Genomic DNA, 11,544 nt, shown 5'->3' with positions numbered 1-11,544 from the left:
GTGGCAGTGTTGGTCAGCGATTGCGGATTGCAACCGGTGGAGCCAAGTAAAACAGCTGAGTGGTGAGCACAGCAAAGAGACAAACCACTGCATATATGACCCATAGCAGTGACACGAACCAAAAGGAGTAAAGAAACGCGGCATACTTTCAGGAGCTACAGAAAGTGCTGCATAGCCGAAGGTTCATACTTAATTTTAGCGCCTGCCATAGCAGAATCGTGAGCTAAAGGTCGTGGAACTGACCAATTACCAACCTCTGCCGTGTAACGGCGCTCAAAAACAGAGGCCCTGGTGACCGAGTCGGGGCGGTATAACCTCCTCCGACAAAAGTCGTAGGAAATTCTCGGCCAACGTTGGACTGCTTGGTAGAGCGTTATTATATTATATTGAGTATAGCAGATTGGTTAGTGACCGATATTGCTCGTCATGAGCAATATTGAGACGAGTGAGGCGGAAGCTGAGCTGCTGGCAAAGTTCCTCAAGCTTCCAAGAGTCGCAAGATCGCCCCAGAGCGGAGGGCCTGCATCTGCGCCCCAAAGGTGGATGAGCTTGTGTTTAGCTTTGATGCAGGCGAAGAAGCGGCAACGCCCAAAAGAGCCCGGGAGGATCGGAGTCCTGGTGTCTCATCTGAAGCGGTGCCAAAAAAGATTAAGATCCATAGAAGCCTTCAAGAGGCGGTAGAAGAGCTGGGCGAGTTGATCGATGGGCTGATTAAGACATTTACGCCCAGAGAAGTGCGACATGTCACACAAACAAACAAGAATACGTTCGCACGAATCAAAACCGTGCAAATTGAGATGGCAGCTAGTCTAAAGATGTCGGCTGTAGAGACAGTGGAGCAGGCGACCGCAAAGACACTGGATGAAGTCTTCAATAGCGTACGTAGCGCGTCGACGCAGACCTCGCCGAGTAATGCGGTGACCACGGCTGAAGACAAGCGCAAAACTGTTTCGTCCACGAAGCCCATATCCAAGCAGCGTATTTATCCTACGGTTAAGAATAAAGCAGAGAAGGAAAGCGTGCGTCAGGATACTGAAGGGCGCAACACCACAAATAAGCCACCGAGAAGACGCAGAAGGCCGGACGCCATTATTATCCAACCCACGGATGGTATATCCTATAGTGAAGTGCTCAAATTGGTGACGCGTAGCAACGATAGCAAACTACAGAGCGTCGGTGAGCAAGTAAGGCGGGTAAGAAAAACTGCCGGCGACGGACTGATTTTGGAAATGGGGATGAACTCCAAGCCTTCTATGCTAAAATGAAGGATGAATTAAGCGAAGCGCTCGGTTTGAAAGCCAAAGTGAGAGCTCTAACTCAGGAAACCATCCTAGAGATCAGAGATATAGACTGCCTGGTTTCTAAAGAAGACGTGCTGGTAGCCTGTGAAAACTCAGCCAAGCGAATCTGGAGCTAAGTGCCATCAAAGCACTTAGGCCAGGTTTTGATGGTATGCAGCTGGCAATTGTTAGTATGCCGAAGGAGGCTGCATCATCTATTCTACAGAATGGAAAAATCCGGATAGGCTGGACAAGCTGTAGAGTGAGAGAGAGGTCTGAGAGGCCAGAAAAAGAGGTGCTACAAATGCCTGGAGTTTGGACATATTGCTAAGTTTTGCAAGAGCACGATCGACCGCTCCGGGTGCTGCCTAAGATGCGGTGCAGCTGGCCATAAAGCGGCGCTTTGCAAAATGCTGCTAAATGCTTCATCTGTGCAGATGCGGGCAAAGAGGATACCAGACATCACGCAGGAAGCAGTCACTGCCCTCTCAAAGGGGTCAGCGGGGTCACGCAGGGCCAAAATGACTCAAAGGCTCCTGCAGCTCAACTTAAACCACTGCTTGGCGGCCCAAGAGCTACTGAAGCAGACGGTTAGAGAATTAAAGGTGGATGCTGCTTTGCTGAGCGAACCATATAAGAGAATTCAGAGTCCAAAGTACGTCGAAGACACGGAAGGAAAGGCGTCAATATGGGTATGTGGCCTGGAACAGCCCCAGCTTACTGATGTGCGCTCATCGCGTGGGTTCGTGCGGGCTAGATGGGGGAACCAGTGGCTATACAGCTGTTATCTGGCTCCCAGTCTCACCATCTCAGAATTCGCATCCGTCATGGAGGAGATAGCACTCGATGTAAGGGGAAAGCCGCAAGTGATCATCGCTGGTGACTTCAATGCCTGGGCGGAGGAGTGGGGCAGCAGCCGGACAAACGCCCGAGGACAAACAGTGCTGGAAGCCCTTGCCACACTAGACCTGGCTCTCATGAACCATGGCAACGAACACACTTTCACCAGAGCTGGCACTGGATCGGTTATAGATCTAGCATTCGTTAGCTATCCAATTGCTAGATCAGCGAAATGGGCCATTAGCAATGTCTACACAGCGAGTGATCATAGGGCGATCACGATAGATTTGGACCATACCGAGTCACCGCGAGCAAATGGATTACAGAGCGGAAAGGCTTACAGAGTTGACACCCTGGACCCGGAAGCTTTCGCTGGATCCTTTGCAGTTCCCAACTGGAGTGACAACGCAGAGGTAAGCGCCGAGCTGCTCATGCGTTCAATCACGGATGCCTGCGACGCTAGCATGGCGGTGCGAAGATCGTGCAAGAGACACCACGTACCAGTATACTGGTGGAACCAGCAGATCGCAGACATAAGAAGGCGATGTATAAGATCGCGAAGGATCCTGCAACGTTCACGAGGCAGAGCTGATTTTGAGGCAAGAAGGCTGGAGTACGCGCTTAATCGCAGGCTGCTGAAGAAGTCCATCTTGAGCAGCAAGAAGGAGAAATTCCTAGAACTTTGCGACGAAGCCGACCGAGACATCTGGGGAATGGCATACAAAGTGGTGCTTAAAAAACTCAAGCCCAATACCTGTGCAGTGCCTAGAGAGGAGGGAGTCCTAAATGGCATAGTGGATGCTCTGTTCACGGGCTCATTCAATGTTCCAACAGTGGAAGATCACGTAGAGCACCGGCTCTATACGGAGGTCCCAGAGGTTACGGTAGAGGAAGTACTGCTGGCAGCGGCAAGAATCAAGGACTCCAAGTCACCTGGGCCGGACGCGATCCCAAATCGCGCGCTGAAGATGGCGATCAGGCTCCAGCCGCAGTGCTTTACAGAAGTTTTTGGACAGTGTATGAGGCAAGGTGTCTTTCCCCGCCCATGGAAACTGCAGAATCTGGTGCTGATCCCAAAGCCGAACAAGCCACTTGATTCGCCGTCGTCCTACCGACCGATTTGTCTGCTTGATACAGCAGGCAAAATATTGGAGAGGCTGGTGAGCCATAGGCTAGAGGAGTCTGTCCGACAAGCAGGAGATCTGTCACCCATGCAATATGGTTTCAGAAAGCATCACTCAACCGTAGACGCTATCTCACAAGTAACGGACATAGCAAGGAGAGCCATAGCAGGCAGAAGATGGCGTGGTGGTGCAAAGGAGTACTGCATAGTCATGACTCTGACGTCAAGAACGCCTTCAATTCTGCAAACTGGAGCTGCATTATAGGCGCCTTAAGGCGGTTCAACACCCCGAGCTACCTAATGGAAATAATTGAGGACTACTTCAGGAAACGCATTCTGAGATATAGAACGGATAATGGAACCAAATCGTTCAACATCACTGGAGGAGTACCGCAAGGATCAGTGTTGGGCCCGCTACTATGGAACATCATGTACGATGACATATTGCGGCTCGACGTTCCAGAGTCTGCAACCATTGTCGGCTTTGCAGACGATGTGGCCTTAGTGGTGACAGCGAAACAACTAGGCGACGCTGAGCTACTTTGTAGTGCAGCGGTTGCCACTGTCAAAGACTGGCTTGCGACAGTGGGGCTGCAATTGGCCGATCACAAGACTGAAGCGGTCCTGATAAGTAGCCGAAAGATCGTCGAAGTGGCTCACATTAACCTTGGTCGGACCTCAATAGTGTCGAGCCGAGCCATTAAATACTTAGGCGTCCTAATCGACACGCGGCTCAGCTTCCGCGAACACCTGGACTATGCTGGTAAGAGAGCTGCTGTCGTAGGGCAGGCATTGAGTCGAATAATGCTAAATACGCGCGGCCCTAAGCAAGGTCGGAGACTATTGCTACAAAATGTGGTTAGAGCAACAATGCTCTATGGCGCTCCAGTATGGGTGCAAGCAATGGAGGTGAAGGCGTATAGGCGGAAGATGCAGACGACCTATCGACTCTGCGCGCTGCGAGTCTGCAGTGGCTTCAGGACCATATCGGACGACGCCGCTTTAGTGATAGCTGGCATGATGCCACTGGATACTCTGGCGTTAGAGAGGACTCACAGCTACAATCACAAGAGGGCTAACCAGATGGAGGATGTTCACTACATGTCGACCAATTTTAAGACAGAGTGCCTAAGGAAATGGCAAGATAAGTGGGACACATCTAGTAAGGGCCGCTGGACCCATGCTCTGATCCCAAACATAGGCAAATGGGTCAGCAGAAATTTCGGCTTCGTCAACTATCATCTGACGCAGATCCTGAGTGGGCACGGCTGCTTCCGCAGCTACCTATGTAGATTTGGACACGACAGCGACCCGATGTGCCTATATTGCTATCCCGAAGCTGAAGAAACGGCGGAACACATCCTAGTGTGCTGTCGGCGCTTTGCTAGTGAGAGACGAGAGCTCGAAGAAGCGATAGGATGTAGAGTCACGACGGACTCTATTGTCAACCGTATGCTGGAGAAGGAGGAATACTGGTCAGCGGTATGCAGCTATGCAGAAAAGTGACCACCGCACTACGAACTCTCGAAAGGGAACGTACCCGCAGGCGTAACGGAGGGGAGTGAGCTCCCGTCAAGGTCTCGTGAAGCAATACCTCACGGCAGTACCACGAGAATTTCCTTGACAGTTTTCTTTCTAACCTTTTTCTATATTCTAGTGCCTAATGTTATGTTATATTTATTATATTTAGTATTAGATCTAGTTCCTCCGAACAACAACACACACACACACACACACACACACACACACACACACACACACACACACACACACACACACACACACACACACACACACACACACACACACACACACACACACACAAACAACACAGGATGAATCCATCAAAGGAGGTTAGCAAGGAGAGGAGATTGACTTCACCGAAGTTAATCTTCCTCTTATTACTCCTATTGCTGAGGACATTCAATTCCTCGCCAATGACATCGAGGTTCAATCAACAGCGAATTATTTGAATGGAATAAAGGAGAAGAAGAAGCTCCCTTTCCACGCTCTACCAAGGAATAGGGAATTCAGAATCTATGGAGCGTCTAAGGTTCCTAGTAAATTTAATACCAATTCCCTAAAATTAATATTGGAAAAGTATTTAATTTACCTCCCGGCACGCTATGCTAAAGTTGAATATGTACACATTAACGAATTAAATACTGGTAATTATACTCTATCAAAACAGGATGATGGAGATATTGTATTCAAATTGAAATTGTAATTGAATAAAAATAAACAAAACAATAAATTCTATTATCAAAATAAAATAAAAAAATTTTTTAAATAGGGACTGGTAAATTTGGGGAATTTTCAGCTTTCTTTTCCAGCTATATTATTTCTGATACTTATTTCAAATAAATGTTATTGAAATATAAATTCAAAATTTTCATTATGGAATGGGAAATTGGGGAATTTTCAGCTTTCTTTTTCAGCCACTTTTATCCTTTTTACGTTGTGTGAATAAATGTAATTGAAAATTTAATTTCATCATTTTAAATGGGGATATGGGAAATTTAAACAGATCTGTTAACAGATACAGGTCCGTTATCAGAACCGGATACCTGATCTGTACAACCAGGTCTGTTTAAAAGAACAGCTAGCTGTTCGATACAACCAGGTACCTGATCTGTACAACCAGGTCTGTTTAAAAGAACAGCTAGCTGGTCTATTTAACAGTCTGATAGCTGATCTGTACTCTCTTCATAAAAACATGCTAATGTATCTGTTTATTGGTTATATATGATTATGTTTCGTAAAATAGATCACAGTACACTAATGACCACAAGACTGAAATAATCATTAATCCACTAACAGTTGAATGAGATAAATTTGAAAGAAAATGAATAAAAAAGTTTTAACTCAATTAACTAAAAGCCGAAATGCTCTAAAAAAAAATTTCCTGATCTTAAACAACTCAAAAGTCAGAACAGTATTGGTCTGGAGGAAACATTTAAATCTATAACTGAACCACTACATGAACTTGTGAATGATAACAAAAATTTCAGACATTGATACCATCAGAGTTCAATAATGTTGAGACTGGAAAAAAACTATGCAAAACTACTCTCCAATCGACCGAGAGAGAAACACACCACCTAACAAGAAAAGGAAACTCACATTTCACAGTGCTAAGAGTCAATTCTCAAAACCTAAATATGATATTGAGAAGGCATTAGATTGGGGAATGGATAGTGTTAATGCTCAAGATGATGATGATGATGATCAATTCTATTCTCAACCAGCTATAGAAGACACATCGTTTGAAGGCTTACCTCATACCTCGAAATCGTTAGCGAGAGAAGGTTCTCCTTATTCATCAACTAAGTTTATGAAACAAATATCCCCCCACACTTCGCTTCCATTACCGGTTCAAGACTCATCCCATTCATCATTGCCGTTAACGAGTCAAGAGCCCTCTCATTCATCGAACGTGTTATCAAATGAAACATCTATACATTCAACGCCTTCGATAACGAGTCAATCAACCCATCATGAAGACAACTCAAAAATTTGAATATCAGTGAACTGGCACGGGAAGATCTTTTAGATAAGACATATGGTCCATACAAAAATGCAAGTGGACAATTAATGTTGGGGAATTCACACATTAATGTGACTCACAACAAAATTGAATTGATGATGGACAAAACTGGCGTCTTACTAGTGGATTATATTCATTAATATTCCACCGCCTACCTCAAAATTATAATTCAAATGATCTAGAAATATATAATGAAATTTTATTGATAACTAATGTGCACCGGAGAAATTTTAATTCCGATGGACAGATCAGAGCAACAAGGGCAAAGAAATATACAAAAATTATTATTTTAACAAAATCACGTACTGCTGTGTCTACACCTAAAATCTCAAAATCAATTGTTTCTGGGACTGGATTCATGTCACTCGCGACGAATAAACCCAATTATGTATATTGGGACGATCCAAATGAGTTGGTTGAACGATTACAACTCTTAATTGCCTCTCAAACAGCTGGAAATACGAATCACACTTATGAAATTACGTCAATAATTGAAGAATTGAGAGAGGCTCAAATTATACACTAAATTCATATATAATTGATTGATAATATTGAAATGAACTTATAATCATCATGTCTGTTGACAAGCTTAGACGTTATGTAAATGATAAGCAGATCTCTATTCATTTAAAACGACGTGAGAAAATACCAGGACTGATAATGATGGAAGTTACAATATACAAGGAAGACGTTTAAAAAATTGTCGCTTACCAATTGAGAATGCTGACTTGGCGATAAAAGAATATGTGGACCAAGTTGTAAACGATCTGAGATATTTTCTAACATCAATGATTTCAAGTCATCAAGAAAGGAATGAGAGATTATTATCCGATAAATTGACTACAGTTAATCAGCGAATAATCAAGACTGAGAAAACTACATCAGATATTCTTGATAAAATTGTACGCTCTCATATTCGAAAGTAATAAATATGTCTAGACGGGGAATAATTAATGAAATACATGCTCCTTCACGTAAGCATTTTCTTAGACGTAGAGTCATAACAAAAGGAATAAACGAATTATGGCAAGCTGACTTGGTTGAAATGGGGAAGTATGCACACTCAAACAATGGGTATCGCTACATGCTAACAGTGATAGACACATTCTCAAAATTTGGATGGGGGAAGCAATAAAGTCTAAAAATGCAAAAGACGTTGCTGAGGCCATGGAGAAAATATTTCAATCAGGGAGAGGATTCCCCAAAAATCTTCAAACAGACGATGGAAAAGAGTTCTTTAACACCCAATTTAAGATATTAATGAAACGATATGGAATCAACCACTATTCAACATTTAGTAGTCTAAAGGCGTCAATTGTTGAACGATTTAATAGATCATTAAAAGACCTAATGTGTCGTGAATTCAGTTTCAATGGGTCATACAAGTGGGTTGATATATTCAAAACACTAATTTCCGTTTACAACAATAGATATCATAGAACTATACGAATGTCACCCGTTAATGTAAACACTAATAATGAGAAACATATTTTGAAAACTGTCTACAACAACATTAAAATGTTTACAGGTAGCAAATTGAAAATGGGTGACGCATCAGCAAGTACAAACACGTATTTGAAAAAGGCTATACTCCTAATTAGACAACTGAAATTTTTAAAATAAGCAAAGTACAAAATACTTACCCAACAACATACTTACTACAAGACTTCAATGGGAATCCAATTCAAGGTGGTTTCTACAAAGAGGAACTGAAAAAAACAAGTTTTCCTAACACTTATCTGGTTGAAAAAGTGTTAAAAAAGAAAGGCAATAGAGCTCTAGTGCGCTGGTTGGGTTTCCCCAAAACCGAAGACAGCTGGATTCATAAGAATGAAATTTTGTAATAATATAACATAAGATTGAAAACAATTTTGTGTTTTGTTTTTTTTTTTATTTATTTTACTTCAAGTTATTTAACTTTTTTTATTTTTCTTTCTTTTTATTTTATTTCAAGATTTTTATAATTTTTATTTTTTCTTAATTTACTAATATCTACACTTAATTTTCAACATTTCTTTTTTTTTTTTTATTTATACATTTTAATTTTCAATAAAGTATTGTTTTATTATTCTAAACATCTAGTTTTCTTTTTTTCAACCTATCCATTAACATGAAATGTAATACTAATTGTCCTTCGTTGATCGCACTTTCAATATTATCCAACTTTTTTTTAAGAATATTTATTTTGTTCACACTAGTTTGATTACTGTGTGAGTTCTCTAGCGCAAAACATTTGGCTGCGCCAAACTCTTGACTCCGCTTCTAGAATTGATATGGAACTCTCAATTTCAAAGGGAATTACTAAATAATGTGCTCTTGCTATAGTTGAAATCTTATCTTCTTCTATTATGCGCTTATCATCCTCACTATCTAATGTAGTTTTTGTTACTTCGACTGTAGTGATTTCATGCCCTCTAGACCTAAACATCTGCATACTAGAACGTTCTTGCTTTCCTGTATACAAAGTATTTGAATAATTTGATAATGAAATGCCCATCAAACAACATGCCTTTACCCCCTTATTTTTTTTGATACATATTTCACCAGAGTTATCGAAATTTTCATAAGTGTATGCATACATTTTTGAGCGTAAACCAACAAACTCAGTCATTGGTTTACCATGCAACTCATCCTTAAAGAAACCCAATCGTTTCTTATTACATTTCTTAAACTTATACAACTCGGCCAATTCATCTGGATATTCGGACGTATCAAACTTTAACTCCACATCATCCTGAATATCTGCATAAAATCATTTGTTTTATGCTGTAAATAAATGAATCCGTATCCATATAATTTAATTTGAGTGCTTTCCCAAACTTAGGTTTCATGTAGTCATAATGGAAGTCATACATTTTGTATTTTGACATCTCCAGCACTACAAATCCTAAATAAATTGGTTTATCACAAATGTTGTGTAACCTCTTCATTTGAATAGCATACATAGTTTCACTGAACCTTGATGCACTATGAAAATTAGATTTTGATATTAAATCCCTGGCACATAATTTGGGTCGCCCTGACTTCCTATTTTCAATTGGATACTCCCACTCCGTTATTATCCGTACATCCACCCTTTTTCACTGTTTTCCATGGTTTTTCCATAAACAGCATTGTTCAATAATTTGAAAAATCTTTTCAAAATTATTTTTGGCTCTGGTTCTATGCTCAGTGTTTATATCAATATATTTCTTGAGCCAGGCTTTCTGCCTAAATTGAATGATGGAGTGAATTTTTTGAATTCCAAGCCATGTCTCATACACTGTTTTAAAGTTTTATAGTATATGATATAATTCTTCTTTTCAGCGAGATCGGCTATTAACTTTGGAGTTTTACAAGTGCTTGATGGTAGCTTGTTATCCGGACTGAATGGTAGATCATTATGTTCATCATGGATTGAGTAAGGGTAATCTAGATCAACCTCTAGAATATACCCATATTCACTATTTTCATGAATATTTTCTAGATTAAAACTCTTAACCTGATTCGTGTCTAACCATTTGAACTCACCGTAAGGTAGTGGTTCAGACATAGCCCATCCATACAAATTGTTTGCATCCACATACATTAAAAATTCCGATTCTTTAGTAGGATCAAAATCTTTTAAGTATTTGTGGTTTGCTTTTGTATGTCTATGACTACATTGCACCAACCCACCCCGAATTCCACTCTTAAAATATGTAATCATATCAATGTCAGTGAGTAACTCGAGTTCGATCTCTGTTTTTAACATAGCATCCCACGACAATCCTGGTGTAGTGTAATAATGAGCTGGGTCAAGATTGTAAATTGAAGAACAAATGGCCCTAAAATTTTGGAAAACGTCTGTTAACAATAAAACATCAGTTTTCAAATACAATTCTAAGTATTCCTTCAATGAACGACAATTAAAATGATACCATACTTGGATGGCATGAGCGTAATCCTCTTCTGAACATTCTGACTCTGTTAAATAACTATAGAACTTGGACCTTGGTGTGAGAGAAGTTTCATCTAGTTTTTCAACAGAATCTTAATATTCGTAGGGGAAAACACCTTTCCTGCGAAGTAGTTCAAAATCTGACTTGTTTTTGTACTGTGATTTCAGCACATTGAAATTCTCCTCACTCAAATTCCCCGCGAGTGTGTCTAGACTAGAGGGCATGAATCTGATAGTATCCAAAACCTGATTTCTAACGTATTTTTCCTTAGAGGGAGATATTTAGAAATTGAAATATATAATTCCTTATTCAAAGGAATAACTTTTATTTCCCCCTCAATTTCTCCAAGTTCTTTAACAAACAAATGAGAATCGTATTTGGAGAAATTGTGAAAGAATACGGGAATAAAATCACCCGTCTTGTATTTAAGGTTACATGAATTATGGGCTGCACCTCTATATCTACCTGTAAAATGACAGTGATCTTTCACTCTATCATTATTTAAAATACCCCTACATATGTGACAAATGGTCGCTTTCCTAAAATTATCTAACTCATTATGACTCATGTGCATTGGAACCACTATTTTCATGTGGTTCTCATACAAATCGGACAAATCTGACGTTAAATTTTTAATGAAAGTGCGAGCGACATCACCTCCTGTCTTCGAAACAAACTTATCTAAGCCAGAGTCAAATGCACACTTTATGTAGTATGCAAATGCTACTGGCACATGCTTATTAATAATTTTTGTGTTTGCACTTACATCTAATGTTACTGTTTCCAATATGCATTCAAAGTCTGCATACACGACGAACGGAACCTCCAACTGAC

Source organism: Drosophila sulfurigaster, chromosome 2R (assembly GCF_023558435.1).
Source record: "Drosophila sulfurigaster albostrigata strain 15112-1811.04 chromosome 2R, ASM2355843v2, whole genome shotgun sequence".
NCBI classification, from domain to species: domain Eukaryota; kingdom Metazoa; phylum Arthropoda; class Insecta; order Diptera; family Drosophilidae; genus Drosophila; species Drosophila sulfurigaster.
Note: the sequence above shows the minus strand (reverse complement) of the source record.